Below are 13,293 nucleotides of genomic sequence, written 5' to 3'. Positions count from 1 at the left end.
TAGGAATAGTATATTTCATTTTTAATTAGAAATATATTATTCAGATTTTAATTCTTGAGTTTGAAAATAATCATCTGGACATCATCCTCTGAGAATTCAGTTTGAGAGTTTACTTACGATCATTTTGACCATAATCATTGAAGTCTAGAGTGTTGTACTCTGTCTCTTAGCATTTGTCTTCTGATTCACATAATGATTGTGAAGACTCTTCCTTTGACAATTTTGTTCTTTTTGACATGATGGACACACCATAAAAAAATCATAAACTCTTCACGGTGTTTGATAAAAGCTATAAAAAGAACTACAAGGAAGGTGACTCTGATGTTTTTGAAATGTAGTGCAATACTTTGGGCAACACAACAAGAAAACTAAAGGATGATGTAATAGTGGTAGTTTATTTCACTATTGCATTATCCTGTATGAGACATTCTTCCATTTTCCTAGTATTTCTGTATCATTTATCATAGCTGGGAATAATTGGTGTATGTTAATGGAATTATTTCCTAGGATGATGAACTAGAAAAATGTTTCATAATAACAAAAATAAGATTACTAATGTCCCATAATGAATCTTAGTTTAATAAATACTCCATTGAGTAAGGAGGGTATATCTTAGTGTTAGAGAGCATGTTTATCATGCAGAAGGTCTCTAGTTCAATCCCCAGTACCACCATTAAAAAATTAATAAATAAACCTAACTACCTCCCCACCAAAAAAGAAAAAAAATACAAAAAAATAGCCCATTGGATCCATGGTACCATAAATTATATTCAATTACAAAATAAGTGAATATTCTTTTTTCTTTCAGAGATCTTCAAAGAAATTAAAAAACACATATAACATCAATTCTTAATTTTAGTGTTTTGAGTTTTAACTAATTTTAAGTACAATAGACCATGATTGTAAAAAAGAGGGCTAATTTTATATTTTATTATTAGTCAAATCTTTTCCATAGCCTATCAAAACCTTCAGTTTTTCTAATATTTCAAACACAAAAAACTATAGTCTATTTCCTTTCATTTCTCCTTGCAAACAGCCAATTCTTTTCTGACATCATCTTTCTCTTCATTTATTAGTATATACCACAGGAATACTTAAAAAAAAAACCTGCAACAATCTGATTCTTTTTAAACTCTTCCCATAAGATATGGGCTCAGTAAGTACATAGTTTGCTTTCCAATTTAGTATGGGAGATTTTTTTATTAATTGCTTCTCTATTGTGTGCATGTCTTCAACTTTCCAGATTCCATTATAATTTCCTTTGCTATTTGTGAATCAAACAGTAAGCCAGTGACAAATAATTTAGCTAATCTTCTAGCAGTGCCCCACTGTGGTAACCATTTCAGTATTTGGGAAGCTAATACTAATAGAATAAATTAGCCCAAGTGTTCTGGTTTCAATGTGGCTTTTTTTTTTCTTCCTCTGGCAAATGTGACAATTTTATACAGGCATTTAAAAATTATTTATATTGAATTATAGTTGATTTACAGTATTGTGTTACTTTCTGGTGTACAGCATCATAGTGATTGTGTTATACATATTTATAAATATTTTTTCATCATAGGTACCACAAGCTATTGAATGTTGTTTACCTATGTTATACAGTAGGACCTTATTGTTGATCTATTGTATATATAGTGGTTTCTGTCTGTTAATCCCTAATTCCTAATTTATCCCTCCCCCTCTTTCCCCTTTGATTACCTTAAGTTTGTTTTCTATGTTTGTGAGTCTATTTCTATTTTGTAAGTAAGTTGATTTGTATCATTTTTTTGACATTCTGCATATGAGTGATATCATATGCTATTTGTCTTTCTGTTTGACCTACTCGACTTAGTATGATAATCTGTACGTCCATCCATGTTGCTGCAAATGACTAATTCATTCTTTTTTATGGCTGATTAATATTCCATTGTTTATTCTTTATCCATTCTCTGTTGATGTACATATAGGTTGCTTCATTGTCTTGGCTATTGTAAATAGTGCTGCTAGGAATGGTATTTCATTGTATATATGTATACAACATCATCTTTATCCAGTCATCTGTCAATGGATATTTGGGTTGTTTCCATGTCTTGGCTATTGTAAATAGGGCTGCTATGAACATTGGGGTGCATGTGTTTTTGAATTATATTTTTCTCTGGATATATGCCAAGGAGTTGGATTGCTGGATCATACATACATATATACACAATCTGTATGTATGTGTGGTGTTTGTATATGTATATATACACACACACCACAAATATATGCGCATATATACACACACGGATATAGATTGTGTACACACACACACATACGCAGGAATACTACTTAGCCATAAAAAATAGTAAGATAATGCCATTTGCAGCAACATGGATGGACCTGGAGATCATCATTCTAAGTGAAATAAGCCAGAAAGAGAAAGAAAAATGCCATATGTTGCTGCTTATATGTGGATTCTAAAAAAGGACACAAATGAACTTATCTACAAAACAAACAGAGTCACAGACATAGAGAACAAACTTATGGTTAGCAGGGGTTAAAGGGGGTGGGAAGGAATAAAATGGGAATTTGAAAATTGCATCTCTTGGGGAGTGATGGAAATGTTAGCTCTCTTGATTGTGGTGGTGGTTTCATAGGTATATACATCTATCAATATTCATCAAACTGTACACCTGAAATGTGTGTAGTTTCCTGTACAGGAGCCATAACACAATAAAGGAGTTAAATAGTGCTGCTAGAAATACGAAAATGCATGGATCTTTTCAAATTAGAGTATTTTCTGGATCTGTGTCCAGGAGAGGGATAGCTGGATCATATGGTCAGTCTATTTTAAGTCTTTTAAGGAATCTGTGTACTATTCTTCATAGTGGCTGCACCAGTTTACATTCCACCCAACAGTGTAGGAGGGTTCCCTTCTCTCCGCAACCCCTGCAGCATTTATTATTTGTGGACTTTTTAATGATGGCCATTCTGATTGATGTGAGTTGATACCTCATTGTAGTTTTGATTTGCATTTCTCTGATAGTGATATTGAGCATTTTTTCATGTGCCTATTGGACATCTGTATGCCTTCGTTGGAGAATTGCTTGTTTAGGTCTTCTGCCCATTTTTAGATTGGGTTGCATTAGCAGGAACATGATTTATGCAGATGTGTTATTCTGCCTGGGCAAGTTAAGTTGACTCATAAATCTTGATGAATGTATGTTTGACTGAACTGAACAATTCTTTGAAGAATATTAGGCAGATTATATATATAATATATATATTATATATATAGTGTAATGTATATATGTATTCACACATATATACATTTTTTAACTTACTTAACTAAGAATATGTGTTTGCAAAGACCAAACTATGGTGTCTAATTAAATAGCAAATAATTAAACTGAGAGGCTGTAAGATGCACTTTAGTGGGCTTTAGATATTGCTGGTTTGCATCAAAATTACTTGGGAAGCTTGAAGAAAATGCAGAAACCAGACCCACAGAAGATGAGAACAACTGCATTCAGAGTATAATTGGATTTAGATGAGTCTGAATTCAAACCTTGCCTCTGATTAAATGTATAGCTTTGGACCAATTTCTTAAAACCTCTGAACTTAAATTTCTTGATTTGTCAAAAGAACAAATTCCTTGGCTTACTTTAGAGTGCTGTGAGGGTTAAATGAAAATATATAAAACAATGCATAGAACTTAATACATGCTTAATTTATTTTTACTTGTTCTTCCATGTTCTACCTATTTCCACCCACCTTTAGCACCATGATCATTTTGGTGAATCCTACCAGAAGTCTTAAATTAAAGCAAAAATAACTGAAATGGCCACACAATTTTCAGATAAATAGAACCTCAAAAAAAGAAAAAAACAAAAGAGTCTCAGATGCTAAAAAGAAACTTACTGGATTCTGACTCATCCAGGATGGATAAAGACTAAGGACACGAGGATAACAGTAGCCAACAAAAATACACAAATTCAGGGCCAAGACAAGATCAGCACTTTGGCTTATAAGTTCCAAAAGTTTGAATAGCTGCCTGGAGGAACCAGGGTAATTGGAAGTAAATTTGACAGGGAGCTTGTGGAACAAGTTTTTTTTAGGCAGGTGTTTTAAGGAATTCCCTGTGAGAGGCAACTACCTCTACACTTAGAAGATTTCAGAAATTAACTAACACCTCTGACATGTTCTGTGACATGCAAAATCCATCTGGGCCAAGAAAAGTTACTGGAGTTTTTCCTTGTCTTAGTTATATATTCTCATATTTTACTCTTAAACGATAGCAATATTCTTGTAAAATTCAACCAAACTGCCTACAGCTCTAGGAATATATAAAAGATCATCAAATGAAATGTAAAAATAATATTTATTATTTGTGCCAAGCAATACAATTCACAAAGCACTTTTCGTACTTAGATTCTATCTCTTGGAAGGTATACAATAGCCCCTTTAAGTTAGTATCACTGTCATAATTTATATTTTAAGTAAGGAGATTAAAAACTTAGAGAAGTTGAGGAAATTGCTAAGCTTGTAAGTGACAGAACTAGGATTCAAACAAAATCTAATTAATCCAGACTGAGCACTTTTTATTTGTCCTTTTTAACTCTTGATTCAAGAAATCTTTATAGATATTCTACTATGTGCCAGGGTTTGTCCTGCATGCTTGGTTATACAAATAAGAAAGACATTGTCCTGATTTTTAGAGCGCTCATATTTTTAATATGGGGATGGAGTTGAAAAGAAGTAATTCTAATAATGTATGATAAATAAAAGATTAGATAATTGAGAAACGAAATGAATTAAATGAAAACAATGATTAACTTTGCTTACAATATCAGCCCAAAACAAGAGTTTTTTCTGTAATGGGTTTTTTTGTTTGTTTGTTTTAATGGTATAGAGTCTTTTATAGGCATTATCTCATGTAACCCTAATTATATCCTATAAATTAGGGACTTTTATCCAAGTCCTAGTCTCTGCACAGCCAGTAAGTAATGGAAACCTTATCTGTTTGCTTCCAGAGCTCTAGCCCATTACAGTTACATACATTATCTTTGAGATGGCCTCCCAGGAAGAGATGTCTCATCTTGGTGTTGAAGGCTGTAGGTGTTCATACATCAGACAACTTGAAGAAGGTATTTCAGAAGAAGAAAGTAACCAGGACAAAAGCATAGAGGTAAGAAACCACATGTTGTGCCTGGGGAGCCATGTGTAGTTCAACGTTGCTGGTATGGTGTCACCTTTAGAGAGAGCTAAGCTGTGAGGCTGAAAGAGAGGGCCACTGGGCCGACCACAGTCTGTCCTAAATACCCTGCTAAATAGGATGGGAGCAATTCCTAATCACTGAAGAGGGTTGGTTCAGCCACAAAACTACATAGTAAGATTACCATGGTGGAAGGATGAAACTATAACCCTGCAGTCCATTTTACCAAATCTGTAGCTAACCAGTAACTCATCTAATTAAGCCTGCATTCCTGTATTTCTTAAAACAAGTCCTTGGGGAGTACAGAGATAAGCAGAACAAAAATTAACTGGAAAGAGTAGAGGCCAGGCTTAGATTTGCAGGTAGGTAAGCCTTTTTACCTCCTCTAAACTCTTTTCTCCAGTGTGTAGTGGGGGCAGTGAATACAACCTGCATTGCTTACAAGCAACTTTGAGGATCACATGTGGCTTCATTTTTTATAAAAAGTTTATTGAAATATAATTCACAAACCATATGATTCACCCATTTAAAGTGTACAAGTCAGTGGATTTTAGTATATTCATAGAGTAGTGCAAACATCACTACAGTCAAATTTAGAATATTTTCATCAGCCGAAAAAGAAACTCCATATCCTTTAGCCATTGATCCTCATTACCCTCCCCCAGGCCCTGGCAACCACTAATCTATTTTCTGTTTCTATGCATTTGCCTATTACGGACATTTCATGTAAGTGGAATCATACCACATATGGTCTTTGTGACTTGGCCTGTTTAATTTTATTAAATGAAACAACCATTTCCTGTTTTAACCACTACCCTGGCCATTAGGCAGTATAGATTCCATCATTAATAATAACAGCATTATAAAATAACATCTATAATAAATCTCTCCAATGAAAAAGTATGTGTTCTACTAACTTTTGTGTCCTCAGAGTTTTGCCCTATTCTGGGAATACTAATTAGTGACTCATTTGTTGACTGATGAATGAGTAATCATAAAAATAATGATCACACATATGCAAAATACTCTAAGTTTCCAAAGCTCATTTTTATTTGACCCTCACAAAACACTGTGAAGAATTACTATTATAATTATTTTAGCAAGCAAGCGGAGTCCAGAAAGGTTAAATTACTTACGTAAGGATAGAAGCCATTCAGCAGTAGAGCTGGAATTAATTATAGTTTTCATGTTTCAGAGCTTTGTCTTGTGGACCACAAATTCTGCATATGATTGACTTGGAGACTTGGAAGAGTGGCATTACCTTAAAATCTCGCCCAGACTGGTATTCAAGGGCTATATGTTATTCATACCACTTAAAGCCACTCATTATAGCACATGATTTTTATCACATGAAGCTCCTATTGACTGGGGAAATCCTCGAGCCCTGCGTTGCAATGGATTCAGAGGCTATATCTGGGTTTGGAAGAAATGAGTGTCAGAATTAGTGATGTTTGAGTTTAAGAAGTCAGTGCAGGCTCTGACATACTCGCCACCCCTAAAAGGCACTACCAAGAATAGATAGAAAAGGCTATTATAGTTTTAACTTATCTACATATTAGATTATAAGCTATGCTCATATGAGTGTGCATTTGATGTATGACTAAAAGATCACAACATAAAGGTGTTGGCCTTTTAGGGAGATAGAATAAACACTATAAGCAATCCACAAGGAGGAATTTTCTGTGCTATAAAACCTTCTCATTCAAAAAATATTGATTGAATACGGATGATCCCAAATTGTTGTTTTTCCAATCTCAATGATTATAAATAACATTTTATTAAACTTTTTTGTGTATAAAACATTTTGGGGTATTTCAGAATTTTTCTTTTAGGGTAGATTATCGTGTAACAGCAACTTGATACACAGCAAAATGCTTTTCGGAAAGATTTTCTGTTAGAGTGCAGACATCATTAGAAGATGATAATATAATCGAAAGAAGTAAATTAACAGGAGAAACTATAAAGTTTATTTGTGGCAAAAACATGGAAATGTATCTGTATAGAGAGGGCTGTACTAAGTCAGAAACAGTTCAGTATGCTCGTGAATGGAGGTGTGTATTTTCCATCTGCCATAAACTGAATGTTTATGTCCCCCCAACAAATTCATGCGTTGAAAACTAATCCCCACAAGGTGATGATGTTAGGAGGTGAGGTCTCTAGAGAGATTAGGTCATGAGAGTGAAGCCTTCATGAATAGGATTAGTGCCCTTATGTAAGAGGCCCTGCTGAGCTCCCTTCTGCCATATGAGGATACAGTGAAAAGACAGCCATCTATGAACCAGGAAGCATGCTGGCTCCAGACACTGAATCTGCAGGCACCTTGATGGTGGACTTCCCAGCTTCCAGAACTGTGAGAAATGTATTTCTGGTGCTTATCAGCCAATAGCAGCCTGAACAGATTAAGACACCATATATGCCCAACTTACACATTGGGATATACAGGTAACATTGATACGGTTTACTGAGAGTAAGTATTCAGTCAAGTATGAGAAGCTCAGATCCCTTGCTGCTCCCAGCTGTTTAGGATAGTCAATGTGCCTGCTGGCTCAGCTAAGTTAGAAAGTTCAAGTAACTAAGCAGACAAAAATACATGCTTGGCAGATTCTTGAGTTATCTTGAGAATGGATGAAATGAAGCTCACCCAAGGTCCATTTCTAAACTATACCTGAACTGTCTCAAAGCTGTGTCATATGAACACTTAAATGATAAACAATTACTTGTTTGAGTTCCAGGTGACTCGAACAGACAGTAAGTGCTGCACATGCAGAAAGACAAGTCGGAGAGAAAATCCTGGAACGTTACAAATGGATGGTCAGTTTAAGACAATGGGAAGCAGGAAGAGAAAAATTCACATACAAACCAGCAAATTGTAAGTTACTCTAAAATAATTGCTTCTGAACACTTGAGAGCACACAAAGGGTGTTGGTGGATATGCCAGTAATAAAGCAGCGGCTGTACTAGGATCTACTGTTAGACGATCTGAACAGTTTTCATGGGTCACCCTCTCACCACACGAAGTTAAATACCTGACTTGAATCTGAGCAACAATCACTTCATCTAACAGGGGAAACAGTTAACTCTCTATCTTCCCCCAAGTCATGGAGTTTTATTAGAAACTTAACGGATGTCAAAGTGCTCTGTCAACTATGAGGTGAACACTGTGTAAATATTTAGGATTGATGTCTCAGCTCTACCGTCTGTATTACTGGAAAGCTTAGAAATTCAAATACTTTTTGTTTTACCTCTTGATCATTAGTATACTTTGCTGAGCCTCCGAAGCCTCATTCCTGCCTTCCTTTTCAGCTTCCTCTCCCTCTCATCCCCTTATATACACAGAATAACTCATCTGTGTCACGACTTACGTACATTCAGCTATGCCATAGTTTGTTTCTATCCCTGGAGTTCCTTTCCTTTTTGCCATATTGGCTAACTCCTAATTTTCCTTCTAGATACAATTCAAATATTCACTGTTCTGTGAAACCTTCTCTTTTTAACCAGTTTTACTGATTTCTTCTTTATGCCTCTATCCTACCTTGTACAAACATACATCTATTCAGATCATAATGGAACATTCATCATTCAGTTATTCATCCTTCCTAGCTTGTGAGCTCATTAAAGAACTGCTCCATGCCTTATTTATACAAGTTAACAAATCTCAACAAAACAAATGAAAAGTGATAATTACTTTAATTAATGATTGAATAAAATAAGTAAAAATGATGTTAAACTGAGCTCTCTACTTTCTTGTTCACAGGTTAGCAACCTTCATACCTTCTAATTATCCCCTATATTTCAATTTTACTGTTGTTATAACCTCATGCATCTGATGGTACTTTGTAACAAATGAAACTTGTCTAGAACATGCCTGTTTTTACTTTCTGTGGACTTCTGAAGATCAGTGGCATGTTTTCAGTCAAATGTGATGAACTCCAAGATCCTGAAAGATATCATTCACATGTATCCTATAACCAGAATATTTCTTCTTGATCATGCAACCAATATTGCAGACTCATTTAAGGATGTTTTGCCTAAGTGCTGAGACAAGGGTATTTCTTGTATTGGGGCCAGGTTGTAGAATTGTTGAATTACATTCGTGCTTTCCTGTCCATCTGTTTGTCTTCCTTTTTGAGTTATACTTCTACTTTTTTTATTGCAAATTTCTCATTATTGACATCAAGTATTTATCAGTTCTTTTGCCTACTGACTCAGTATGTCTTCTGACCCTTGATACCTCTGCTAATTTTGATTCCATACTCACCAGACTTCTGGTTTTGATTTGGCTTCCGTTCTTATGTCTGTCTGCAGGGGAAAGTGCCCATCTATATGTCCTCTTAACCTTGATTTTTTTTTTTATATTAGAATTATGAGCTTGGTGACTGGGAATCAGTCCCAGTATGATTGCTTTTTTCACAGTGTGCTGGCAAAAGCAGGGTTCTGAGCCTAGAAGGTAAGTGAGAGAGCATGTTGAATTTTCACCTAGGCATGTTGAACTATATATTCATGTCAGAATAAGTTTTTGAAAAATAATACTAATTTTGTGGGTAAACTGGAAAATCAGTATGAACTCATGACCTTAATGATCAGTATTTTCTAGATCATTCAATGTCTGGCAGCATGAGAATTTTAGTCATAAAATTCTTCCTGCAGAATAATATGGTAAGTTTTCATAGTATCTTGAAGTTGGTCTTCAAAAATATTTTTCATTTGAAGGAACTGAGACTTTCTGGAGATGATCTCATCCATTGAAATAGGGGGAGGAAAAAACAAGATTAGCTTGTAATTGCTTGTTGCCAAAAATCAAAGATGGTTTAAAAATTTTGAGTGGTATCTTAAAAGGCAAAGGATTTATTAGCTAAATATGGTTTCCAATAGATAAGTTGTAATAATTTATGTAATTATAATAAAATTGATTTAAATATGTAAACACAAGACTAATTTTACTAAATATGTAAAATTTAAAATTTAGAACATAAAATTTAGTAGAAAAACAGAGCAAGTTATTACACCATAAGTGATTAATGTTAATGGTTAGGTAAATCCTGATTTCACTTAATTAAATGTAATAATTTAAATTAACAATATAATTTTTTTGTATTTTGTTTTTTCCCATTGAATTACAGTTAATTTACAGGTGTAAAAGTAATTCAGATTCTTTTTCAGATTCTTTTCCATTATAGGTTATTACAAGATATTGAATATTGTTCCCTGTGCTATACAGTAGGACCTTGTTGTTTATTTTATATATAATAGCCAGTATCTGTCCATCTGAAACTGCTAATTTGTCTTTCCCCTTTGGTAACCATAAGTTTGTTTTCAACGTCTGTGAGTCTATTTTTGGTAAGCTTCTTTGTATCATTTTTTTTTAGGTTCCACATATAAGTGATATCATATGGTATGTCTTTCTCTAACTTACTTCATATAGCATGATAAACAACCATGTTGCTGCAAATGGCATTTCATTCTTTTTATGGCCAAGTAATATTCCAGTGTAGAAGGTTGCTTCCATGTTCTGGCTATTGTAAATAGTGCTGCTGGGAATACTGGGGAATGAATGTAATCTTTTCAAATTAGGTGGGATTGCTGGATCATATGGTAAGTCTCTTTTTAGTTTTTAAGGACCCTCCATACTGTTTTCCATAGTGGCTGCACCAATTTGCATTCCCACCAGCAGTGTAGAAGGGTTCCCTTTTCTCCACACCCTCTCCAGCATTTATTGTTTGTAGACTTTTTGATGAAGGCCATGCTGATGGCTATGAGGTAATTTCTCATTGTAGTTGTGATTTGCATTCCAATAATTAGCAGTGTTGAACATCTTTTCATGCACCTGTTGACCATCTGTAAGTCTTCTTTGAAAAAATGTCTGTTTAGTTCTGCCCAATTTTGACTGGGTTTGTAACCCCGCCTTCAGACTTTACTGTAGCTTTGTAGTAGTCAAATCAGTATGATACTGGCACAAAACACACACATACAGATCAGTGGAACAGTATAGAGAGCCCAGAAATAAACCCATACACTTACTTATTATGTCAATTAATCTACAACATGGAGGCAAGAACATAGAGAGGAGAAAAGACAGTCTCTTCAATAAGTGTTGCTGGGAAAACTAGACAGCTACACATAAACTAATGAAATTAGAATATCTCTAAGACCATATACAAAAAAATAAACTCAAATCGATTAAAGACTTAAATGTAAGACCAGATACTATAAAAACTCCTAGAGGAAAAGATAGCAGCATTTTTTTCTAGAGTAATGCAAATAAAATAAAAAATAAACACATGGGACTTAATTAAAGTTAAAACCTTTTTGCACAGCCAAGGAACCATAAGCAAAATGAAAAGACAACCTACAGAATAGGAGAAAATATTTGCAAATGATGTAACCATCAAGGGATTAATTTCCAAAATATATAAATAGCTCATACAGCTCAATATCAAAAAAAAATTATTCTCTATGTTTTAACAAAAAAGGGTGATTTCAAAAACAGTGTAGAAGTCATATAGACTCCAACACCCTGTAACAAAATGATAGTTTTCTGCATAACCTTAATGGAGAGTGTCTGTATAAACTCAGTCCCGAATCTCCTGAGGTATGAAACTTCTGGATATCCCTACTAAGATAAAAGAGCATAGTCAAGTAAATTGTGACCTAAAGTGGAATGCTCTATAACCAACATATATCAGTGACATGGAGGCAAAGCTGGGTCACCACCACCACACTCTTAAGGCATAGTCTTGGAAAGTAGCACTTGTTTAACAAGTAGATTTTCATTTGAGAAGAGGCTCAGTCCAATGAATACTAACTCAGGGTTCAGTCTACTTAGAAGATCCCTTGACAGAATAAGGAATGAATAGATTAATGAAATAGAATTTGCAACATCAGCTAGTTTATACTGCTTGATTTTTGGATTGATAAAATTACTGGACATAAATGAATAAAACCACAACACCAGGAATATATAAAATCATACTAGTATAGAGATAATAATGAGACAAAGTCATGGGATTGATGTTTTGAAGTAGGTACTCTAATAATTTTCTAATAATTATAATATTTTGTGTATGTAAGACATTTGGAGCATTTAAAATAATCTGATATGCTAGATTTATGACTACTGAAGTATTTTGAGATAGGGTAATTTTATGTTTAATATCTAAATGTTTAAGGGATTTTGATTTAGATATTTAAATTTATGAATTATATGAGCAATGCTAATACTGCTCAGTAGATACATTATCTTTAAAAAGGATTCATTAAACAAAGGTTGCACAGGAGTGTGTCCTTTTTAAGCCATAGAGTTCCTTAAGCTTCTAAGATTCTACCCTGAGGGCACTGACCCTGATAAACCAACACGTGAGAAAGCCCTATAACACACGAAGCTGCTTTTAGACCACCCAGCCTCTCGTTGGTGAGGGAGCTGGGGTGAGGACTTATCGTTTAGTCTGATTATTAAATAATTGAAATTTACCTCTAGGACATAAAAATTTCCTCTATGCAGTCCTTTCGATGAAATTTTTGTTTGGATTTTTTCCAACTCAAAGCCATAATCAGTTATTTCCTAGCCAAAAGGAGATTAGTAAATTATGAAACTTTGTATTTCTGTCCTTGGTGACATAGATAAAAGACAAAGCAAAATTTGAAATCCCCTAAACTTGAATTCCCTGTGCCACACCACAGGTGTTTCCCAGAGAATGGCAAATCTAGTCTTTTGTACAGCCCAGTAAGACAGTCTCCTGTGTCCACTTGAACCAAACTAATTAGTTAAATTCCATAAATCCAGTAAAAATAAGCCATGTAAGTTATCTAGAACAAGCATCTTCCCTCTTTGATTGCTCTTATAGTCCATAGATTACTGGATGTGCAATGTATCGGGGTTTCCAACCCTTCCCTCATTCATACACAGTTAACTCAACCTCATTCCACTCACCTCCATCTCTTTTTCCCATCCTCATCATGTCATGCTTGCTCCCAGTACCATGGTTTTGCTGTCATTTATCCTTTGACTTGTCCACGCTTGTTTGTAAGTTTTCCTACCTGAAGTTCTTTCTCCTTTGTGAAATTTTCCACATGTACCTTAACTTTTGCTCTTGTTTAAATATAAATATGCTCTTGTTCTA

General features: G+C 34.5%; 1 long non-coding RNA gene across 4 annotated transcripts in view; it reads right to left on the bottom strand.

Moving 5' to 3' along the window:
• Nucleotides 1–13,293, bottom strand: part of LOC140698671 (uncharacterized) — a 61,517-nt gene that overhangs the window by 45,191 nt on the left and 3,033 nt on the right. Inside the window, exons 3-4 of one of the 4 annotated variants that reach the window (XR_012076492.1) lie at nt 9,435–9,616; nt 8,972–9,113 (exon numbers count right to left, since the gene is read on the bottom strand). The exons of 2 other annotated variants lie outside the window; for them this stretch is intronic. This is a non-coding gene — a long non-coding RNA (uncharacterized lncRNA). Of the gene's footprint in view, nt 1–8,971; nt 9,617–13,293 lie in introns of those variants that run through there. One more of the 4 variants, XR_012076490.1, reaches the window with a different exon arrangement.

This window comes from Vicugna pacos, chromosome 10 (assembly GCF_048564905.1).
Source record: "Vicugna pacos chromosome 10, VicPac4, whole genome shotgun sequence".
NCBI classification, from domain to species: Eukaryota; Metazoa; Chordata; class Mammalia; order Artiodactyla; family Camelidae; genus Vicugna; species Vicugna pacos.
This window is presented reverse-complemented; position numbering and strand designations above follow the sequence as displayed.